At 36.1% G+C, this 23,346-nt stretch overlaps 1 protein-coding gene and 1 pseudogene across 2 annotated transcripts in view; one reads left to right on the plus strand and one right to left on the minus strand.

Annotated features, from left to right (window-relative positions):
* Window positions 1-23,346, minus strand: part of LRP1B (LDL receptor related protein 1B) — a 1,916,825-nt gene that overhangs the window by 904,654 nt on the left and 988,825 nt on the right. The gene's annotated exons all lie outside the window — the stretch shown is intronic.
* LOC309844040 (large ribosomal subunit protein eL8 pseudogene) lies at window positions 5,862-6,677 on the plus strand (annotated as a pseudogene). The gene has a single exon. The product of its transcript is annotated as a large ribosomal subunit protein eL8 pseudogene (transcript).

Consider the following 23,346-nt stretch of genomic DNA (forward strand, 5'->3'; position numbering starts at 1 on the left):
GTATTTGTTTTCTGGACCACTTAATCTTTCACTTCTCCCTCTCTGGGTTCTAAGTCTACTGAGCTGGAAAATAAAAATATATTTGTCATGATCACCAGCTGGTTGCTTGAGAAAATAACAAAATTAGGGATATGGGAAGGAAAAGGGGAAATTATTTTTTAAGAAATTAAATAGCAGTGAAAGAAATATATTTAAATCAAAATATCTAGAGAATGAGAAAGCATGAAAAACATGTGAATGCCCGGGTGAATAATCTTCTTTGAAGAAAATCCAATTAGCTTAAAGTTATGAAAAGGAATGAAAATACCCGAACAATTATGTTATAAGCAAATTGCTATGCCGACCCCTTCAAACCAGCAGGGTTTGAAGACTGAAGAGTCACGGCTCATTTCTCTTTCCTCTTCCTTGAAAATGTTATGTATTGAGGCTAGGACATTAAGCACAGTTACTGCAGTGCATAGATGGTTAACAAAAAGAGATGAGCCTATGCATAGGAAGGTTATTCTAGAAGCTTGAAATATCTAGATGGAAAAAGAACACACAAGGAGAAGGAAGGAAGTGCACTTCAAAACTCATGGCTTATATTGCTGGTCATTATTTTGTTCCTGGCTTAGGTCTTCTTTTTGTGGACATTCTTTTATTCTGAAGCCAGAATTGTGCTTTAACGTATCTATTACTTTCTCCACGGACTTGTGCTTGCACAATAGGGACACACACTTTTTTTCCTGATTTCTATTTCTGGCTCCTGTGTAACAACCCAGGGATACTGTGTCCTGCACTGATTTATTAGGATATACTTAATAAATAAGAGAACCTCATTCCATGTATGTGGAGGCAAAAAAAAAAAAAAAAAGAACAGAACAGTGAAGCTAGTTGAATACTGATGTCTATATAGAAATGTTCTCTATGAACTTTATCACTGCTTAGGTCAGGGATCTTTATAAGAATTTCAAGTTTCACAAACCCAGGCTCTAAGCCCATAAGATTCTGCCCATACCTTTTTTCTGACCCTATCTGAATCCAGGATAACCCTCTATTAAGCCTTTAAAATGCAATGTCTGTCATCAATAAAATTCTTGGCACTTTTAGCCTCCTAACATTCATTTCAGCATTTTCATTCTGCCTGAAACGTGATTGTCCCTTGAGGACACTGCCTTGAGGACACTCCCCTGAGTTTTTCCAATTGATAGCTGTTTTGTACTCACACCCTTCTCCTCCTGCTTACTATTTGAGTCTGGAGGTTTTGAAGCTCACTGGGTTTTCCAGGTAATCCTCCCTTCTCCATCCCTGAAAGCACCCGCCCTTTGATCCTGGGTCCTCTGATGACATTATCCATTTACTCATTGTGGTTCTTTCCTGACTCAGGTCAGGAATGTTCTTGAAATTTCTTATTCCTTCCTTACCAGTTGTCCAAAGTAAGTCCTGCTTAATGCTTTATGATTTTAACACATATGAAGATGATTTTTCCAATATGCTAAGCTCTTGGATCCTTGGCCTTTTCTTCTCAAATTACCATGTTCTCCCTCATACCTCAATCAGCCACACTCATGATGATAGTCTTAACCTGCCATTACCAAAATATGTAATCTCTCTACACTTTTAATTTCCAGTATCCCATTCCTTGAACAGAATTTCTCATCCTTCAGCTCACTTACTTTAGTACCTTACCCCACAAGCCTTTAACCCTTTAGATCGTTAATCCATTTTCAGCTGTCCTGCCCTTACCTCCTCTGTGTCCTTTCTTCCTTTTATAACCAGTTCAAATCCTATGATAATCATTTATTTAATCCACTGAATACACACTCAACTTCTGTTTCTGTTTGTGTTTCAGTAGTGCAACTCTATACCTGTACCCACACAGGTGAATATGGTTGGAAGGGAAAAAGAAATCCGCAACACCCCCAAAATCATGCTAAATAGTACAGGCTAGCAAAATATGCCACTCTGAATTATGCCACTTTAGCATAAGGATTATTTTGAGCTGAAGCCTATTAAGAATAAATAGATACAAGGAAATTTCTTGCCTTCTTCCTGTTTGCCTAGAACCTAGAGCTACATTTGCAAAAGTGTCTACCTTCCCCGACAAAATTTAATCACAGGAAACTTTAGACCTTTATCAGCCCCGGGAGAGACTGCACTAGAGGACTCTACATAACCAACTTTACTAACAAGCTCTTATCTTGTATTAGTTGCCATATATTTGCCTTCCCACAATATGCTACCTCTGAAACTCAAGGTCTTTTACTTTGTCTTATCACTTCCCAAAAAATGCATTGTTCTATTGCTAAAATGTTATATAAGCCCCAGTTGTTGTTGCTGTTTTTGTTAACTAATTAACGTATCTGACAGAGAGAGCACAAGCAGGGGGAGTGGCAGGCAGGCAGAGGGAGAAGCGGGCTTCCCACTGAGCAGGGAGTCTGATGTGAGGCTCAATCCCAGGACCCTGGGATCGTGACCTGAGCCATAGGCAGATACTTAACTGACTGAACCACCCAGGCACACCATAAGCCCAGCTTTTAATCAACCTGCAGCTATTCGTCACTGAGTTCCTCTCATGTGTATATGAGAAATACATGTTAATAAACTTCTGTGTTTCTCTTGTTAATCTGTCTTTTGTCATAGAGCCCCAGACAAACACCTTTAAAGGGTAGAAGGAAAAAGTTTTTTTTTTTTTTTTCTTTCCTAATAGTCTCATTTTACATCTATGATCATGATCTCAGGAACCACAGCAATTATATTTCTCTGGTTACTTTCTCCTACTCTTGTAGATCAGTGCTATTTAAAACATGGCCCCTGGTATAGACAGCACATGAAAAATTTGCTACCAGACTATAAGATATGTAGTAGAGTTAAAAGAAAACATTTGGGATATTTTGTAGCAATTTTGTCATCAGCTAGACCTCCAAGACCTGACCTTTATTGCCCACCTGCTTGTACTCCCTGACCTTTGTCCCACATTTTTCCTTACACTGTTTTTTCTAGTTTATCTCCTAACTCAGGCAGATGGAAAGCAAAATTGCTCCTCTCCCCTCAAGTGATAACAAATGCCTGGACAGAGCTTCAGTCAGTGCAGACCACCCAGACCAGTTGGAGCTTAACCCCTGACTGATGCCTACACAGAAGGACCATGGAGTGACCACTTGAATGATGGATGAACACCTTTATCTCATTATCAAACTAAAATCTAAGCCCAAGGAGGAATACCAGCCTCATTTACATAATATACAATATACATATAAACATGTTTCCTTAAGGCACATGCATGACCATATGTCCACCTCTACATACAATGAAAAGGCTTCTCTATCTAAATATTCACCCTAACCCTAAATGAAAGGATTCCCTCACTCCAGGAGTCGTGGCTTTGGAAGCCATTCCCTGTGATCTCATTTGCTGCCAATAAAATTTTCTTTGTAAGACCACTCAACCTACTGTAGTTTCTGATTCACCAGGGAGTGAACTCACGTCAATTTGGTTACAATTTGACAGTAATTTTATGTTTGATTAATATTTTTACTTGGATTTGTATTTAACATCTATTTCTTTTTTAATTTTTTGAATAATTTTATTCTAATTTTCAAAAGTATGACATCATAAATTAGAAATCAAAACAAACAAAAAAAGAATCTGGTCCTCCACCACAGGTAATTTGAGATATACTACCTCAGATTTCTATTTGATACCCCTCTGTCTCAAACCTCTACTGTTTCACTTCCTATACTTGCTCCCAGTTTCTGATTTCACAAAGTAAATAGAAGCAACTTGAAGTAGATTTCTACCATCACCAGATCTACTCATCTACCTGTATCTATATTCACATAGTTTACTTTTGTGTTACGATGCTTGAACTGTCTGTCACTGGGAGAGTACAACTCCCCCATTCTGCACAGGAACCTCTGTCTTCTGGTCTGCTCTCTGACATGGCACCAGCAGGACCTTTTATTCTTGCCTATATCATTTTGAATCATCACATGTCACAGGATTTTTCCTAGCAATGTGTCCATATATCACCATTTCTTCATCTTAAAAAAAAATAGTAGGTTCTCTTTACTTCATTTTTTTTCCAGCTTAGACTTTATTTCTCTCCTCTCTTCTCCTTCCCTCTTATGGCAATAACCCACAAAATAGTTATTTGAATTTATTGTCAACAATTTCCTTCCTCTCACTCATTTTTTCTTGACGTCATTCCATTCATGCGCTACCTAATCTGTTCCCCAAATTTATGTTACTGATCTCATTCTTTTCTCTCTCTCATTTACTCAACACTAGACATACTGTTCTCCCCAGGCACGCTGTTCCTCAAACATGCCAAGTTTCTCCTGGTTTCAGAACCTTAGATTTACTTCTTGGTCTTGGCTGTTTTTGATAGCTGCATTGTTAGCTCCTTCTTTTCCTTCTTAACTCAGAGATCACTTTGTTACTGAGGGCCTTACTTAAACCTACAGCAGTGCTTCAAACACACTCTATCCCCCTATACAAAATTATTTTTCCTGTAACAATCATCACTTATTTCATATTATATAATTACTGTTTCTGTCACTGCTGCTGTTGCTATTGTTCTGTGGGTGTTACTATTATTATCATCATCACAATCATTATCATTATCTGCGTCCTCTCCTTTCAGAATGTAAAGTCCGTAAGGCAAGAAATTGTTCTTTGTTGTATTCATTGCACGTACACAGCAGCTATTTGAGGGGAAAAAATTACGAAGCAAAACAGGACTACAAGCAAAACAGGCCTATAAAGATGCTTTAACAAAATACAATAGCCAACATTATATATTGATGAACGAAATCAACTTCTATTAAAATCAGGAATTAAACAAGGATGCCTGTTACCACTACAAAAATAACAATGTTCTATTATTTCTAATTACTTCAGTAAGTGCCTAAAAGTATAAATATTGAAAAAGAAGACATAAAAATATGTTTATATGCAATCATAAAAGGATACTTGAATTAATAGATGATTCAGTAAAATGCCTGAGAACATGATAAATTTACAAAGTCTATACTTTTCCTACACATTAAAGTAATTGGAAACAGGAACGAAGAGTGTCTCAAACACAATGGTATCTCAACTATAAGAAAGGATAGATGAAGAACAAAGCAAGCCACAAATGCATACACATACACACACAATTCCCACAGTTTCATTGAGTGGCTTGAAATAACCCCTGAATAAATGGAGAAACAATCATGGGGAAGAAAAACAATGTGTTATTGTTAAAAGTGAATTATTTCACAAATTAACAGACATATTTAATGCAACTCCAAAAAAGATCACTAATTGGATTTGATTGAATACTACTTTTTTTAAAGGTCAGAATGACAAATAAGTAACTAGGAAATTATAAAGATCTTTTGAAAAGTTTACTGAGGAAGAATTTGTAAAGCTAGATATTAAAACTCACTATGAGGCCTATATTCATAACTGTACAATGGAAACACATTAAAGATAAAAGATGTCTACTGTCATTACTGTTATTTAACATTTTTGGGGTGGTAAACGTTAATGCAATTTAAAAAGAGAACAAAATAATAGTCATAGCACTGGCTATAAATCTGTAAAATTACAATGTTTTCAGTTTTATTTTATATTTAGATAATCCAAGGGACCCTAAAAACTTTTAAAAATAAGATAATTCAAAAAATAAAGCAGGCACAAAGTTAATCTACTAAAGGCAATATCCTTCCAATATACAAATAATAAAAAGTTAATCTACTAAAGGCAATATCCTTCCAATATACAAATAATAAAAAGTTAGGAAATTTACTATGTAATAATAGGAAAACGATAAAATGTATTTCTAAGAGGGGGAGAAAGCTGACTCTGAAGTTCATACAGATACTTTCTCTCTCCTCCAGCTATTCAAGATGCCAAAAGGAAAGAAGGCTATGGAGAAGAAGGTGGCCATGACACCTGCTGTTGTCAAGAAGCAAGAGGCCAAGAAGGTGTCCAATCCCTTGTTTGAGAAAAGGCCCAAGAGTTTTGGCATGGGAGAGGACATTCAGCCCAAAAAGGACCTCACCAGTTTTGTCAAATGGTTTGCTATCTGGCTGTAGTGGCCAAGAGCTATTCTCTATAAACATCTACAAGTGCCTCCCATAATAAACCAGTTCACCCAGGTCTTAGATTGTCAGACAGCTACTCAAATGCTTAAGCTGGTCCACAGATATGGACCAAAGACCAAGCAAGAGAAGAAGCAGAGATTGTTGGCCCAGGCTGAGAAGAAAGCTGCTGGCAAAGGGCATGTTCCCACTAAGAGGGCACCTGTCTTTTGAGCGGGGGTTAGTTAATACTGTCACCAACTTGGTGGAAAACAAGAAATCTCAGGTGGTAGTGATTGCACATGATGTGGATTCCCTTAAGCTGATTATCTTCCTGCATGTTTTGTGTCTTAAGTTGATGGTTCCCTGTTGCATTATCAATGGGAAGGCCAGGCCGGGGTGTCTGGTCCCCAGGAAGACCTGCACTACTGTCACCTTTACACAGTTTAACCTGGAAGACAAAAAAATTCTGGCTAGCTGATGGAAGCTATCAAGACCAATTATAATGACAAATATGATGAGATCCATTGTTACTGGGGAGGCAACAACCTGGGTCCAAAGTTGGTGGCTCACATTACCAAGCTGGAAAAGGCAAAGGCTAAGGAACTGGCCACCAAACTGGGCTAAGTGTGAGCTATTGAATTTTCTGTACATAAATGTAATAAAAAGTTCTCTTCCAAAAAAAAAAAATAATAAAGTTCATCTGGTTAAATAAACAAGCTGTAATCAACAAAGATATTCCATAAACATTTTGGGAAAAGATGACAGAATTATTATGCACTAGACCTAATAGTTTTTAATATTTATTTTAAAGCTATAGTGATTAAAGGAAATGGATGCAGAATTTAATCATACAGAATGATCCATTAAAGTACTAGAAAAAGATGGAATAATTTTAAAAATAATAACATTGTCATCAAGAGGCTTTGTTTTTATTTTGAAACTAACTAGAAATGCCATTTTTTAAATAAATTCAAGAACTTAAAAAACAAATTAAGAAGGAAAAAAAACACAATTAATGGCCAAATGCCTGAGAAATATTTATGACTCATGTAACATATATCCATTTATTTAACACTTTAATAGAACAAATTAACAAACACAACAGTAGAAAATGGGCAAATGCCAGTGATTGTTAAGCTTATGAAAGGTTGTCTACTTTTTTTAATCATGAGCAGAATGTAAATAAAAATTATATTTAATACTATTTACACTTAGCAGATTAATAAAGATTACAGTTATTTACACAGAGATCGACATGAGTATAGGTAAACAAGCCCTCCCATGCAATGTTTTTAAAGTGTTAATTGTTCCAACCTCTATAGAGAACTATTTGGAAATGTATATTAAATTTAAAAAGTGAATAAATTTTATCTCACTATTCCCACATCTGGGAAATTATGCATTTGCAGTTGCATTACAATTAATAAAGTACCTAGAAACAAAATTAACCAAAGAGGTGAAAGACTTGTGCTCTGAAAACTATAAGATGTTGATCAAAGAAACTGAAGATGATACAAACAAATGGAAAGAGGTAGCATGTTCAAGGACTGAAAGAATTAACAATGTTAAAATGTTCATGCTACATAAAGAAATCTATAGATTCAATGCAATTCCTAATAGTATTTTTCACAGACCTGTAACAAATAATCATCAGAATTGTAGGAAACCACAAAGGACCTCAAATAGCCAAAGCAATCTTGAGAAAGAACAAAATTGGAGGTATCACAGTCCCAGATTTCAAGATACATTAAAATGCTATAGTAATCAAAATAGCATGGTACTGATGACAGCAGGACAGAGAGCCTAGAAATAAATTCATGCTTATATGGTCAATCAATCTTCAGTAAAGGAGGCAAGAATATCAAATAAGGAAAAGACTGGTTTTTATCAATAAATGTTGTTGAGAAAACTGCACAACTATACCTGAAGGAATTAAACTGTACCACTTTTTACATTAAAAAAAAAAAAACCTCAAAAGGGATTAAGAGACCTAAATAAGAAACCTGAAACCACAAAAGTCCTAAAAAACAAGGCAAAACAAAAACAAACCAGGCAGTAATCTTTTGGATATTAGCCTTAGCAATATATTTATGGATTTGTCTTTTCAGGCAAAGGGAACAAAAACTAAAATAAACTATTGGGACAATATCAAAATAAAAACCTTTGGCACAGCAAAGGAAACCAGCAACAAAATAAAAAGGCAATCCACTTAATGGGGGAATATATTTGCAAATAATATATCCAATACAATATCCATACATTAATATCCCAAATATATAAAGGACTTATACAAGCCAACAGCCCCCCCAAAATAATAATAAACTGATTAAAAATGGTCAGGGATCCCAAGTGGGTACCCCAACTGGCTCAGTTGATTAAGCATCCGATTCTTGATTTGACTTAGGTCATGATGTCACATTGTGGGATCAAGCCTTGCATCAGGCACCTTGCTCAGTAGGGAGTCTTTTTTGGGGTTCCCTTCCTCTTCTTATGCCCCTCCATCTGCTCAATCTCTCTCTCTCTCACATGAATAAATAAGTCATTAAAGAAAAATGGGCAGAGGACCTGAGTAAACATTTTTCCAAAGAAGACATACAGACGGCCAACACAACAAAAATGTTCCATATCACTAATCATCAGGGAAAAGCAAATCAAAAGTATAATGAAATATCACCTCACAGCTATCAGATAAGCTAAAATCAAAAGGAGAAGAAATAACAAGTTTTGGTGAGGATGTGGTGAAAAGGAAAACCTGTGCACTGCTGGAAGAAAGGCAAATTGGTGCAGCCACTATGGAAAACAGTATGGAGATTCCTCAAAAAATTAAAAATAGAAGTACCCTATGAGCTACTAATTGCTTTACTGGGTATTTACCTAAAAGTGAAAACACTAATTCAAAAAGATATATACAACCCTATGTTTGTTGCAGCATTATTTACAACAGCCAAGATATGGAATCAACCAAAGTATCATCTATAGGTGAATGAATAAAGAAGATGTGAGGTGTGTGTGTATGTGTGTATACATACATATTAATATTAACCAGTCATAAAAATGAATGAAATCTTGCCATCTATGACAACATGGGTGGACCTAAAGGATATAACACTAAATTTAATACAAAAATATGTCAGACAGAGAAAGACAGATACCATAGAATTTCACTCATTTGTGTAATCTAAAAAAATAAAATAAACAAAACAACTAAAGGCCAAACAGACTCCCAAATATAGAGAACAAACTGGTGGTTGCCAGAGAGGAGCTGGGTTGAGGGAAAGGTATTAAGAGGTACTTCCAGTTATAAGAAAAATAGGTCATGGAGATGAAAAGTACAGCATGGGGAATATAGTCAATAATATTGTAATAGTGTTGTATGGTGGCAAGCAGTGATGAGCACTGAATGATGTATAGCACTATGAATGTACGGTGGTGATGAGCACAGAATGATGTATAGCACTATGTTGTACACCTGAAATTAACATAGCATTTTATATCAACTATACTTTGTTAATTAAAAAAACAAAACTGGACTAAAGACCTCCAATCAATTAATCAATCATGATTCTATGCTGAATAACAAAATTACTCCACATATTTTATGAGGCAAAAAATGCTCCCTGATATGATCCAATAACCATTTTCAACAGCATGCCTTTATGATTAAAGTTACCTGTTTTTGCAGTTATCATTTTATATCAACTTCAAACCTGAAAATGTCTACCCAGAGTAAAGTGATATATGAAGGTCCCTGGTGCCACAGGAAAAATGCAAAAAGCTCTTGGGATAAATAATCCACATTTCAAATTATTCTCTCCAGAATCTCTTTCAGGTTATTTCCAAATTAAATGTATTTAACCATAGTAGCAATTTCTATGGTTTTTGATATATTGGTATCATCTGTTTTAATTTTCCTTCCTGTACAAAAACTCTGTTAAGGAAACATTCTAGAAATAAGATTCAAACAACATTCAAAAGACGATGAGATCTGGAGACTCACTAGATGTGTAACATTAGGTGAATTTTCCATCTATTCAATTTTCCCATTTCTTTTACTGTAAAATGAGCATAGTACCTACCTCATAACATTATTTTGAAGATTATAAGGAGCAATGTTTTTAAAGCAGGCAGAACTCTGGTTCATAATAAATATACCATAAATACTCAATTATACTTTTTTCTTACTGTGTAAAGGCTCACTCCAAAGCCATTGATAACTTATTATTCACTGCCTTAGCACCATAACAGATATGTAATATGCCCTTTTTATATGTACATTGCATTATAAAATAGATGGGTAATTTTACCAATACCCAGTGGTTTTAACTACTCATAGTTTCACTGTTTTTAAAACCTCAAATTCAGATACCTTTTCTAAAACCCAGTCCATATTCCTAACTGCCTACTAGGCAATTTTATCTAGATGTCTCTAATACCTCAAGCTCAATAATTTATAAAGGAGTGCATAATGTCCTCCCAAACACACACACATACACACACACACACACACACACACACACCCCAGAGAGAAACACTCAAATCTCTTACTGTTATTTCCTATTTCAGTGATTATACCACAATCCAGTGAATCTCCAAGACAAGAAACAAGAAAGTCAACCTCTTATCCCTTTCCCTGTCCATCCAATCCACAGTAATCTTCTTGTCCTGCTGGCTCTACTGACTTAATACTGTTCAAGCTATCTTCTCATCTCATCTACACTGGCTTCCCCCATCTGCCTCAGTTGGAATGAAGCCAGAGATTACAGCCAGGTTTCCCTACTTCAAGTTTTTATTAGAAACCCTTTTTTAAAGATTTATTTATTTATTTGACAGAGAGAGAGAGAACACAAGCAGGGGGAGTCGGAGGGGGAAAAGCCGGCTCTCCACTGAGCAGGGAGTCTGATGCCCAACTCGATTCCAGGACCCTGAGATCATGACCTGAGCTAAAGACAGACACTTAATGACTGAGCCACCCAGAAACCATTCTACATGTTCAATCAAAATCATCTTTGAAAATGAAACACAATTCTATAGCTTTCAATCAAAGTCTTTGAGGGGTACCTGGGTGGCTCAGTAGCTGAAGCATCCAACTCTTGGTTTTAGCTCAGGTTGTCATCTCACCGTCATGACATCCAGCCCTGAGTCCAGCACCAGGCTTGGCACGGAGTCTTCTTGAGATTATTTCTCCCTCCCTTTCCATCTTGCTCCTCCCCATCCCATTCATTCTCTCTCTCTCTCTCTCTCTCTTTCTCAAATAAATAGATAAATAAAATCTTTTTTTAAAAAGACCTGATTAATTTATAATAGTTCTTTCAAGCTCAGATTAAACATAGTCTTCTCTTTGGAGCCTTATCTGTTCCATAGAGGATTTACCAGGCCTAGCTCAAATTCATTAACTTGAAGAGGAAAACATTTTCTTTTCCTAAACAAAGTAAAATAAAGTATACAGTACATTGCAAATAGAACGAAGGAAGTACAGATCGCTATTTGCCTTTAGGAAAATAGGAGTCATCATAACACCAATAGGAAACAACCAAGAGGGGTGCCTGGGTGGCTCAGTGGGTTAAGCCTTTGCCTTCAGCTCAGGTCATGATATCAGGTTCCTGGGATCGAACCCCACATCGGACCCTCTGCTCAGCAGGGAGCCTGCTTCTCCTTCTGTCTGCCTGCTTTTCTGCCTAGTTGTAATCTCTGTCAAACAAATAAATAAAATCTTTAAAAAAATAGTAGAAGAAATATTAGTATAAATCTATCATGGGCCAGGGTCTATGGTACCTGAATTTGTATTCACATTCTATATTATTGCATTTCATTTACTATTATGTCTTTGTTGTATGGGTTATTAGCATTCATGTAAACTATTGTTAAAGAAACCACATTTCATAAATACAAGGTTGTATATTGTCCCTGCAGCATCTCAGGAGTATTAATTTCAAATTAGAAATTTTAACATTAAAACACAAATGTTATCACTAGCTACAATCAATATGTTTTGATACTCCAAATTAAAGAAAGTGAAGATTGGCTTTCAAATAACCCCCTAATGTAAAAAGTTGAGAGAGAGGAAAGAGAGAGAAAAAGAGAGAGAGAGAGAGACAGAGAGAAGGGAGGCAGAGAGAGAGAGAGTCTCTTTGAAGGGATAAATTAGTAGGAAAAAAGTAATATATAAAGAATTACACATTCTAGTAGAATCCTCTTATTGCTCTTATTAATATGATCCTACTAAGTCTTTTAGAAAATTAATGAAAATATGTACTTATTAGCACACAGCAGAGATACATTTGCTACATAGAAACACTAAGGAATAAAACTGCATTTTATCTGTACAGTGCAGTTGTCCTTAGAATTTGTTTTCTTCTAGTATCTAAAATATAATGAATTAGCACCAAGAGCGCTCCAAGAATGATTTTTCCATATAACTCCTGTGAAATGGTGAGTTTTAGCTATGACTCAAAGTAGTGAAATAACAAACAAAAAGGATATACTATTATAGGGAGAAATTAAAATAAATTTTAAGTAATGTAATGATCTAAGTACACACGGAGACATGAACCACCAGATTGAATTAACAATAAATTGAATGTCCATTTGCTGTTAAGTTCCCTTCATTAAGCTATCTAGTTTAATGGATCTCTTTTATAAAACTGGCATGGTGAGAGCAAATTAACTGAGTTAAATTAGAAATGTATGCAGTTATTTTTGAGGAACATGATTTGATCACCAAGATTGAATCATACTCTAGACAGTACTAGACTCCTTGGAATTTTCCCAGGTCATACACAAGTATTGAGTGTCTACATGTTGCTCAGTTGCAATATTTTAAAGCATTTTCCAGACTACTTCTGGGCTGTATTTCCACCCACTGTCAATTGATGTGTGCTCAGGGAATGCAAACTAATTACCCTAAGCAAAACATAATTAAGGAGGGAAATTTACTCCAAAAACATCATGCATACTTCCCACATACAAATAAAAATGATTTCTGAAATAGGATTTGTATGATTCATTACTACTGTATACAAATTGTGCAGATAATGGAGAATGGACTGTATTAATTATTACTAATAGAATTAAGATCAAATGGAACTATAAAGCCTCACAAAAATTCACTTAGGTAATGTTTTAAAATATAAAAGCACATACACTGTATTTAAATATCTACAAAGTTCCATGCATATGTTTAGATACTTGGCAAATTTGCGGTGTGTCTGTGTGCAGGGGTGTTGCTGAGGGTTTAAAAGAGGTTGAACTAGAAAGTAGAATAAAAAAGGTTATAGGTAAAAATTTATGGCCAAAAGGAACTTGACGTATCTTGATTGTGCTGATTTTGAACAGTACTTAACTGTTTCCTTTTATCCTGAATATAAACGTCTCAGATTCTTAAATTGCATAGTATTAATGCACTTTAGCAAAGTAGAAATGGATCTATATAAAAGAAAGTCTTTTCTATCCTGAATTTCCTCATCTTTAAAAGAGAACTTCAGGGGCAACTGGGTGGCTCAGTTGGTTAAGCATCTGTCTTTAACTCAGATCATAATCTCAAGAACCTGGGATTGAGACCAAGTCAGGCCCCCTGCTCAGTTGGGAGTCTGCTTCTCCCTTAGCCCTTCCAGCCCACTTATGTGCTCTCTCCCTCTCAAATAAATAAATAAAATCTTTTTTAAAATGTTTTAAAAGAGAGCTTCATTTATTTAAAAGCAAAGACTTTCAATTTTATTTTCCTTTCCATTTTAATATCTACTTCATTTATTCAAAGCAATTTAATAAGTTTTTACTATGTTTCACACAATACACATAGTGGGATACAGGATATAAAATGATGAGCAAAAGTATACCTGATCTAATGGTAAATTAGTTAAGAAAAATGTATTTGTTTGTAGATATCCACCAAAGAATCATCTATATAATTTTTTGTTATAATTTTTTAATTTTATTTTTTCAGGGTTCCCAAACTCATTCTTTATGTACCAACCCAGTACTCAATGCAATACACGCCCTCCTTTATACCCACCACCAGGCTCACCCATCCCTCCATCACCCTCCCCTCTAAAATCCTCAGTTTGTCTGTCAGAGTCCACAGTCTCTCATGGTTCATCTCCCCGCCCTTCTGATTTCCCCCAATTCACTTCTTAATGCCCCCAAACTGCCAGTTAGATAAAGGGAAGGTATATAGGTTAAATCATAAACTTAATTCAGTATTTCAGAGTAGGAGAACTTCTATCAAAGACAAATTAAATAAGATGTATGTGGCACAATTATGGAAAATTTCATATAAATCTATGAATTAAAACAAATTGCAAACTGCATTGATACCTGCTATTTAGTTCTATGGCTACTTTTTTCCTTCCAGCTGAAAGCAGAGAATATTGAATTATGAGACATTACAAAATGTCTAAATAATGATGCTAACAAAATTAGCACTTTTTCATTGTTTTTAAAAAATAATCTATTATGAATATTAAATTAGACCAGCTTTAAAACCATATGAAATGAGACTTATTGGATAACCCTGTCTATTTCTCTGTCATTAAATGTCCTCCCCATTGTTAAAATTTCAAATACTTCGTCAAATTCAGTTTTAAAGACTCAAGCAAAAGGTCTAAGGCACATCAGCCTGATAGACTTAACATTAGGAAATTGGGTTATATGTTAGTTATAGAGGGGAGAAGAGTGCACACATCTCTGGAGATTCTCAGAACTGCTGCATATGTGTCATCATTCCTGGAATACTGTCCAGAGAACATGGCACTTCCTGGACTTACGATAGCCAACCAACTTACCAGAATTTCTGATCACTCGATAAGATTTGAAGTTGTGCTTCTTGTAGGCAAGATGTAAGGACTTCCAGGAACTGCCTGCCTTAATATTGAAAGATTTATTGAAGTAAAGAAGAAGAAGAAGAAGGAGGAGGAGGAGGAGAAGGGAAAGCTAAATGTCTTGCTCCTTCAACTTTTAAAAATATATGGTACACATAAAAATATTTTGTGCAACAATAATGAATAAGGAACAATGTGGGGATTTAAACACAAGTTTCAAGTCCTGAACCTAAGCCTTCAACTACTGTACCTGGAAAATATCCAAAGGGATATCTTATTAGATAAATACTGCTATAATACTGTTACTTTGCATTAACTGGATTTTTACAAATTTATAAAATGTAGTACGTAGAGATAATTCTCAAAAAACACAAGCATGTATACACACACATTTATACACACACATACACATATATACACATACACACACAGATACAATGCATATATACAAATACTATTTGCATATTAACCTAAACAAACAAATAATGGAACACCCTAATTGAGTACTACTAAAAAGTCCTGACAAATAGTGGCTCAATCTAAATACCATTAAATTTTCAAATACAACTTTGTATCTGGTAACTGATAACAAAAGCCCGGGTCATTGAAACGAATCCTTCTTTTGGACTAAGTGATTTTAATGGTGTTCTTAAGTTTATTCTGTATTTTAAAGTTTTCCAATTAAAAAAAGGACTACATTCTATTTGTATACCCACTTATTAAGATTGTTCTCGAGTTCTTTACTGAGGAATCGTTTATGTAGAGAAAATAAAGCCTTCTCAAGTCTCATAAAGTGTTTAGATTTGCGGCTGGTCAGGTGGGCAGAAGAAGGAAAGTCCATTATTTAAAAAAAAAAAAAAAAAAAAGCTAAGCAGAACACCAAGCTTACAGATATTAAAAAAAAAAAAAAAAAAATGAAGTCAGTCATGTCCACACAGTTGAAAAGATGTCTCTGATATTCATAGGGGAATATTTGTCAGTGGTATAAGAAACAGAATAAATACAAGGAAACGAGGAATTTATGTTTAACCATTGAGCAAAAGAGCACTCACAAGAAATAATCCAATACTTAATCAAGGCCTTCCAAAACTGAGGGAAAATTTTATTTGGTATATTCAGCAAAACTCTAGTTTCAGGCACCTGGGTAGTTCAGTCCTTAAGCGTCTGTGTTTGGCTTAGGTCATGATCTCAGTGTCCTGGGATTGAGCCCCATGTTGGGCTCCCTGCTCTGCGGGGAGCCTGCTTCTCCCTCTCCCACTCCCCCTGTTTGTGTTCCCTCTCTCACTGTCTATCTCTCTCTCTCTGTCAAATAAATAAATTTAAAAAAACTAAAAACAAAAACAAAACCTCTTGTTTCGAGTGCTGAATCACCAGTGTGAAATGGGATAACGTGAAATAAAATGATTGAGAATGTATTGGCTCACTTACTAAAATTCCAGAGTTAGATCTGGGGTCTTGTACCACTAAGTACAGAAGCTGTTATTATACCATTGGGCAGAACCTGGGGTCCACTCTCCTTTTCTCTGCTTTATTCTTTTCTGTTTCCTCTGCATTGACTTCATTCTCAGATTTCACATCTTGGCTCCTGCAGTTTCATGCTTTTCCCCTGATTTCCATATCCAAAGAAAAGAGAGTGATCTTCCCCCAACCGGTCAAGCATTACATAGTTTTTAAGGTATTATCACAGTAGTGAGCTCAATTTGTCTAGATTCAGACCCACTCTGACCTATTATGAGTTTAGCTTCATAAATATCTAAGGTGCCTTAACTTCTTTTTTGTTTCTTTCTTTATTTTAGTAATCTTTACACCCAATGTGGGACTCAAACTCAAGATCCAGAGACTAACAGTTGCTCACTCTTCCAGTTGAGCCAGCCAGGTACCCCCACAAAATGTCCTTAACTTCTTCATCTTATAGAAAACCAGTTTCGGGTCACCTGGGTGGCTCAGTGGGTTAAAGCCTCTGCCTTCAGCTCAGTTTGTGATCTCAGGATCCTGGGATCGGGCCCCACATCGGGTTCTCTGCTCAGCGGGGAGCTTGCTTCCTTCTCTCTCTCTCTGCCTATTTGTGATCTCTCTCTCTGTCAAATAAATAAATAAAATCTTAAGAAAGATGAAAGAAAGAAAGAAAGAAAGAAAGAAAGAAGAAAGAAAGAAAGAAAGAAAGAAAGAAAGAAAGAAAGAAAGAAAGAAAGAAAGAAAGAAAGAAAACCAGTTTCTACCACCTAGGATTTTTGAATAATTACTTAATCTAGTCAAACCTCTTGAAAGAATTCTTGGCACATGAAAGCATAAGCTAATAATTTTTTTTTCCAAATGAGCCTTCAAAAACATTGACTTAATTGAACCATATTTTTTCCTAAACCATTGTATATAGGATATTAGAATATTCTGATTAAATTAGATTAGAGTTACCCAAGTAAATTCTGGAGGAAATGGGACTAAGGTCATCTCCACCCAGATCTATATTGTGTGGAGATATATTTTCATCAAAAAGAAAATTTGATGGTTGTTGTCAGAAGAAAAGGCAATGGACATTCAGTGAGCAAAACAGATATTTTTTGTCTACATGAAATCATCAGTGAAAAAGCATATATAAAATTTCATAAATGGCATTAAAAGCTTATTCAACTTTTAAATAATAGGCTGTATTCATTCTAATATAAAACAATGATAAAAAGTTGTGGATTTGTTTTTAGTTAGAAAAAAATATATTCCTTTTTCTCCCCCAGTGGCTGTAGATTTTTAAAACTTTTATTTTATTGACTAAAGTTAACTAGTAATATAATTATTTTGCTTGGTTAACATTAAATGTTAACTCAAGGAATTTACTTTCATGCAAAAACTGGGATTTTATATTGGTCACTTTGAATGTTTAGCAGTAATTATAGCCAGTGCACGTTATCTTTTCTTGCTTTTTCCAGTGCCCTTTATCTTAATACACACGTGGTTATCTTTCCTTGCATTTGTTTTGTTTGTTTTTGGCATATAATTGTTCATAATAGTATCTTCTGATTCTTTGTATTTCTGTGGTAGTAGTTATAATGTTTCCTCTTTCATATTTAATTTTATTTGTATCTTCTCTCCTTCTCCCTTTTTCTCTCCCATAACATTAGCTGAAGTTTTGTATATATGGTTTATCTTAAAAAAATAAAAATACCTTCTAGTGTCATTGATCATTTTATTTTCTTTTTGATCTTAATTTTACATGTGTCTGCTCTAATTACTCTGTTATTTCCTATCTTCTACTAAATTTAGGCTTAGTTTTTTTTTAATTTTTTATTTTTTATAAACATATATTTTTATCCCCAGGGGTACAGCTCTGTGAATCACCAGGTTTACACACTTCACAGCACTCACCAAAGCACATACCCTCCCCAATGTCCATAATCCCACCCCCTTCTCCCAAACCCCCTCCCCCCAGCAACCCTCAGTTTGTTTTGTGCAATTAAGAGTCACTTATGGTTTGTCTCCCTCCATCCCATCTTGTTTCATTTATTCTTCTCCTACCCACTTAAGCCCCCATGTTGCATCACCATTTCCTCATATCAGGAAGATCATATGATAGTTGTCTTTCTCTGCTTGACTTATTTCGCTAAGCATGATACGCTCTAGTTCCATCCATGTTGTCGCAAATGGCAAGATTTCATTTCTTTTGATGGCTGCATAGTATTCCATTGTGTATATATACCACATCTTCTTGATCCATTCATCTGTTGATGGACATCTAGGTTCTTTCCATAGTTTGGCTATTGTGGACATTGCTGCTATAAACATTCGGGTGCACGTGCCCTTTTGGATCACTACGTTTGTATCTTTAGGGTAAATACCCAATAGTGCAATTGCTGGGTCATAGGGCAGTTCTATTTTCAACATTTTGAGGAACCTCCATGCTGTTTTCCAGAGTGGCTGCACCAGCTTGCATTCCCACCAACAGTGTAGGAGGGTTCCCCTTTCTCCGCATCCTTGCCAGCATCTGTCATTTCCTGACTTGTTGATTTTAGCCATTCTGACTGGTGTGAGTTGATATCTCATTGTGGTTTTGATTTGTATTTCCCTGATGCCGAGTGATATGGAGCACTTTTTCATGTGTCTGTTGGCCATCTGGATGTCTTCTTTGCAGAAATGTCTGTTCATGTCCTCTGCCCATTTCTTGATTGGATTATTTACTCTTTGGGTGTTGAGTTTGCTAAGTTCTTTATAGATTCTGGACACTAGTCCTTTATCTGATATTTCCTCTGCAAATATCTTCTCCCATTCTGTCAGTTGTCTTTTGGTTTTGTTAACTGTTTCCTTTGCTGTACAAAAGCTTTTGATCTTGATGAAATCCCAATAGTTCATTTTTGCCCTTGCTTCCCTTGCCTTTGGCATTGTTCCTAGGAAGATGTTGCTGTGGCTGAGGTCGAAGAGGTTGCTGCCTGTGTTCTCCTCAAGGAATTTGATGGATTCCTTTCGCACATTGAGGTCCTTCATCCATTTTGAGTCTATTTTTGTGTGCGGTGTAAGGAAATGGTCCAATTTCATTTTTCTACATGTGGCTGTCCAGTTTTCCCAGCACCATTTATTGAAGAGGCTGTCTTTTTTCCATTGGACATTCTTTCCTGCTTTGTCGAAGATGAGTTGACCATAGATTTGAGGGTCTATTTCTGGGCTCTCTATTCTGTTCCATTGATCTATGTGTCTGTTTTTGTGCCAGTACCATGCTGTCTTGATGATGACAGCTTTGTAATAGAGCTTGAAGTCCGGAATTGTGATGCCACCAACGTTGGCTTTCTTTTTCAATATCCCTTTGGCTATTCGAGGTCTTTTCTGGTTCCATATAAATTTTAGCATTATTTGTTCCATTTCTTTGAAAAAGATGGATGGTACTTTGATAGGAATTGCATTAAATGTGTAGATTGCTTTAGGTAGCATAGACATTTTCACAATATTTATTCTTCCAATCCAGGAGCATGGAACATTTATCCATTTCTTTGTGTCTTCCTCAATTTCTTTCATGAGTACTTTATAGTTTTCTGAGTATAGATTCTGTGCCTCTTTGGTTAGGTTTATTCCTAGGTATCTTGTGGTTTTGGGTGCAATTGTAAATGGGATTGACTCCTTAATTTCTCTTTCTTCTGTCTTGCTGTTGGTGTAGAGAAATGCAACTGATTTCTGTGCATTGATTTTATATCCTGACATTTTACTGAATTCCTGTATAAGTTCTAGCAGTTTTGGAGTGGAGTCTTTTGGGTTTTCCACATATAGTATCATATCATTTGCGAAGAGTGATAATTTGACTTCTTCTTTGCCGGTGTGGTGCCTTTAATTTCCTTTTGTTGTCTGATTGCTGAGGCTAGGACCTCTAGTACTATGTTGAATAGCAGTGGTGATAATGGACATCCCTGCCGTGTTCCTGACCTTAGCGGAAAAGCTTTCAGTTTTTCTCCATTGAGAATGATATTTGCAGTGGGTTTTTTTCATAGATGGCTTTGATGATATTGAGGTATGTGCCCTCTATCCCTACACTTTGAAGAGTTTTGATCCAGAAGCGTTCTGTACTTTGTCAAATGCTTTTTCAGCATCTATTGAGAGTATCATATGGTTCTTGTTCTTTCTTTTATTGATGTGTTGTATCACATTGACTGATTTGCGGATGTTGAACCAACCTTGCAGCCCTGGAATAAATCCCACTTGGTCGTGGTGAATAATCCTTTTAATGTACTGTTGAATCCTATTGGCTAGTATTTTGATGAGTATTTTCGCATCTGTGTTCATCAAGGATATTGGTCTATAGCTCTCTTTTTTGATGGGATCCTTGTCTGGTTTTGGCATCAAGGTGATACTGGCCTCATAAAATGAGTTTGGAAGTTTTCCTTCCATTTCTATTTTTTGGAACAGTTTCAGGAGAATAGGAATTAGTTCTTCTTTAAATATTAGGTAGAATTCCCCCGGGAAGCCGTCTGGCCCTGGGCTTTTGTTTGTTTGGAGATTTTTAATGACTGTTTCAATCTCCTTACTGGTTATGGGTCTGTTCAGGCTTTCTATTTCTTCCTGGTTCAGTTGTGGTAGTTTATATGTTTCTAGGAATGCATCCATTTCTTCCAGATTGTCAAATTTGTTGCCGTAGAGTTGCTCATAGTATGTTCTTATAATAGTTTGTATTTCTTTGGTGTTAGTTGTGATCTCTCCTCTTTCATTCATGATTTTATTTATTTGGGTCCTTTCTCTTTTCTTTTTTGATAAGTCGAGCCCGGGGTTTATCAATTTTTTTAATTCTTTCAAAGAACCAGCTCCTAGTTTCGTTGATTTGTTCTATTGATTTTTTGGTTTCTATTTCACTGATTTCTGCTCTGATCTTTATGATTTCTCTTCTCCTGCTGGGCTTAGGGTTTCTTTCTTGTTCTTTCTCCAGCTCCTTTAGGTGTAGGGTTAGGTTGTGTACCTGAGACCTTTCTTGTTGCTTGAGAAAGGCTTGTAACGCTATATACTTTCCATTCAGGACTGCCTTTATTGTGTCCCACAGATTTTGAACCGTTGTATTTTCATTATCATTTGTTTCCATGATTTTTTTCAGTTCTTCTTTAATTTCCCGGTTGACCCATTCATTCTTTAGAAGGATGCTGTTTAGTCTCCATGTATTTGGGTTCTTTTCAAACTCCCTTTGTGGTTGAGTTCTAGCTTTAGAGCATTGTGGTCTGAAAATATGCAGGGAATGATCCCAATCTTTTGATACCGGTTGAGTCCTGATTTAGGACCGAGGATGTGACCTATTCTGGAGAATGTTCCATGTGCACTAGAGAAGAATGTGTATTCTGTTGCTTTGGGATGAAATGTTCTGAATGTATCTGTGATGTCCATCTGGTCCAGTGTGTCGTTTAAGGCCTTTATTTCCTTGCTGATCTTTTGCTTGGATGATCTGTCCATTTCAGTGAGGGGAGTGTTAAAGTCCCCTACTATTATTGTATTATTGTTGATGTGTTTCTTTGATTTTGTTATTAATTGGTTTATATAGTTGGCCGCTCCCATGTTAGAAGCATAGATATTTAAAATTGTTAAATCTTCTTGTTGGACAGTCCCTTTGAATATGATATAGTGTCCTTCCTCATCTCTTATTATAGTCTTTGGCTTAAAATCTAATTGATCTGATATAAGGATTGCCACTCCTGCTTTCTTCTGATGTCCATTAGCATGGTAAATTCTTTTCCACCCCCTCACTTTAAATCTGGAGGTGTCTTTGGGCTTAAAATGAGTTTCGTGGAGGCAACGTATAGATGGGTTTTGTTTTTTTTTTTTTTTAAAGATTTTATTTATTTATTTGACAGAGAGAAATTACAAGTACACTGAGAGGCAGGCAGAGAGAGAGAGAGAAGGAAGCAGGCTCCCTGCTGAGCAGAGAGCCCGACGCGGGACTTGATCCCAGGATCCTGAGATCATGACCTGAGCCGAAGGCAGCGGCTTAACCCACTGAGCCACCCAGGCACCCCAAGGGTTTTGTTTTTTTTTATCCATTCTGATACCCTGTGTCTTTTGACAGGGGCATTTAGCCCATTAACATTCAGGGTAACTATTGAGAGATATAAATTTAGTGCCATTGTATTGCCTGTAAGGTGACTGTTACTGTATATGGTCTCTGTTCCTTTCTGATCTACCACTTGTAGGCTCTTTCTTTGCTTAGAGGACCCCTTTCAATATTTCCTGTAGAGCTGGTTTGGTGTTTGCAAATTCTTTCAGTTTTTGTTTGTCCTGGAAGTTTTTAATCTCTCGTTCTATTTTCAATGATAGCCTAGCTGGATATAGTATTCTTGGCTGCATGTTTTTCTCGTTTAGTGCTCTGAAAATATCATGCCAGTTCTTTCTGGCCTGTCAGGTCTCTGTGGATAAGTCAGCTGCCAATCTAATATTTTTACCATTGTATTTTACAGACTTCTTTTCCTGGGCTGCTTTCAGGATTTTCTCTTTGTCACTGAGACTTGTAAATTTTACTATTAGGTGACGGGGTGTGGGCCTATTCTTATTGATTTTGAGGGGGGTTCTCTGAACCTCCTGAATTTTGATGCTCATTCCCTTTGCCACATTGGGGAAATTCTCCCCAATAATTCTCTCCAGTATACCTTCTGCTCCCCTATCTCTTTCTTCTTCTTCTGGAATCCCAATTATTCTAATGTTGTTTCGTCTTATGGTGTCACTTATCTCTCGAAATCTCCCCTTGTGGTCCAGTAGCTGTTTGTCCCTCTTTTGCTCAGCTTCTTTATTCTCTCCCATTTGGTCTTCTATATCACTAATTCTTTCTTCTGCTTCATTTATCCTCGCAGTGAGAGCCTCCATTTTTGATTGCACCTCATTAATAGCTTTTTTGATTTCAACTTGGTTAGATTTTAGTTCTTTTATTTCTCCAGAAAGGGCTTTTATATCTCTCGAGAGGGTTCTCATATCTTCCATGCCTTTTTCGAGCCCGGCTAGAACCTTGAGAATTGTCATTCTGAACTCTAGATCTGACATAT

This window comes from Mustela nivalis, assembly GCF_964662115.1.
Source record: "Mustela nivalis genome assembly, chromosome: 11".
Taxonomy (NCBI): Eukaryota; Metazoa; Chordata; class Mammalia; order Carnivora; family Mustelidae; genus Mustela; species Mustela nivalis.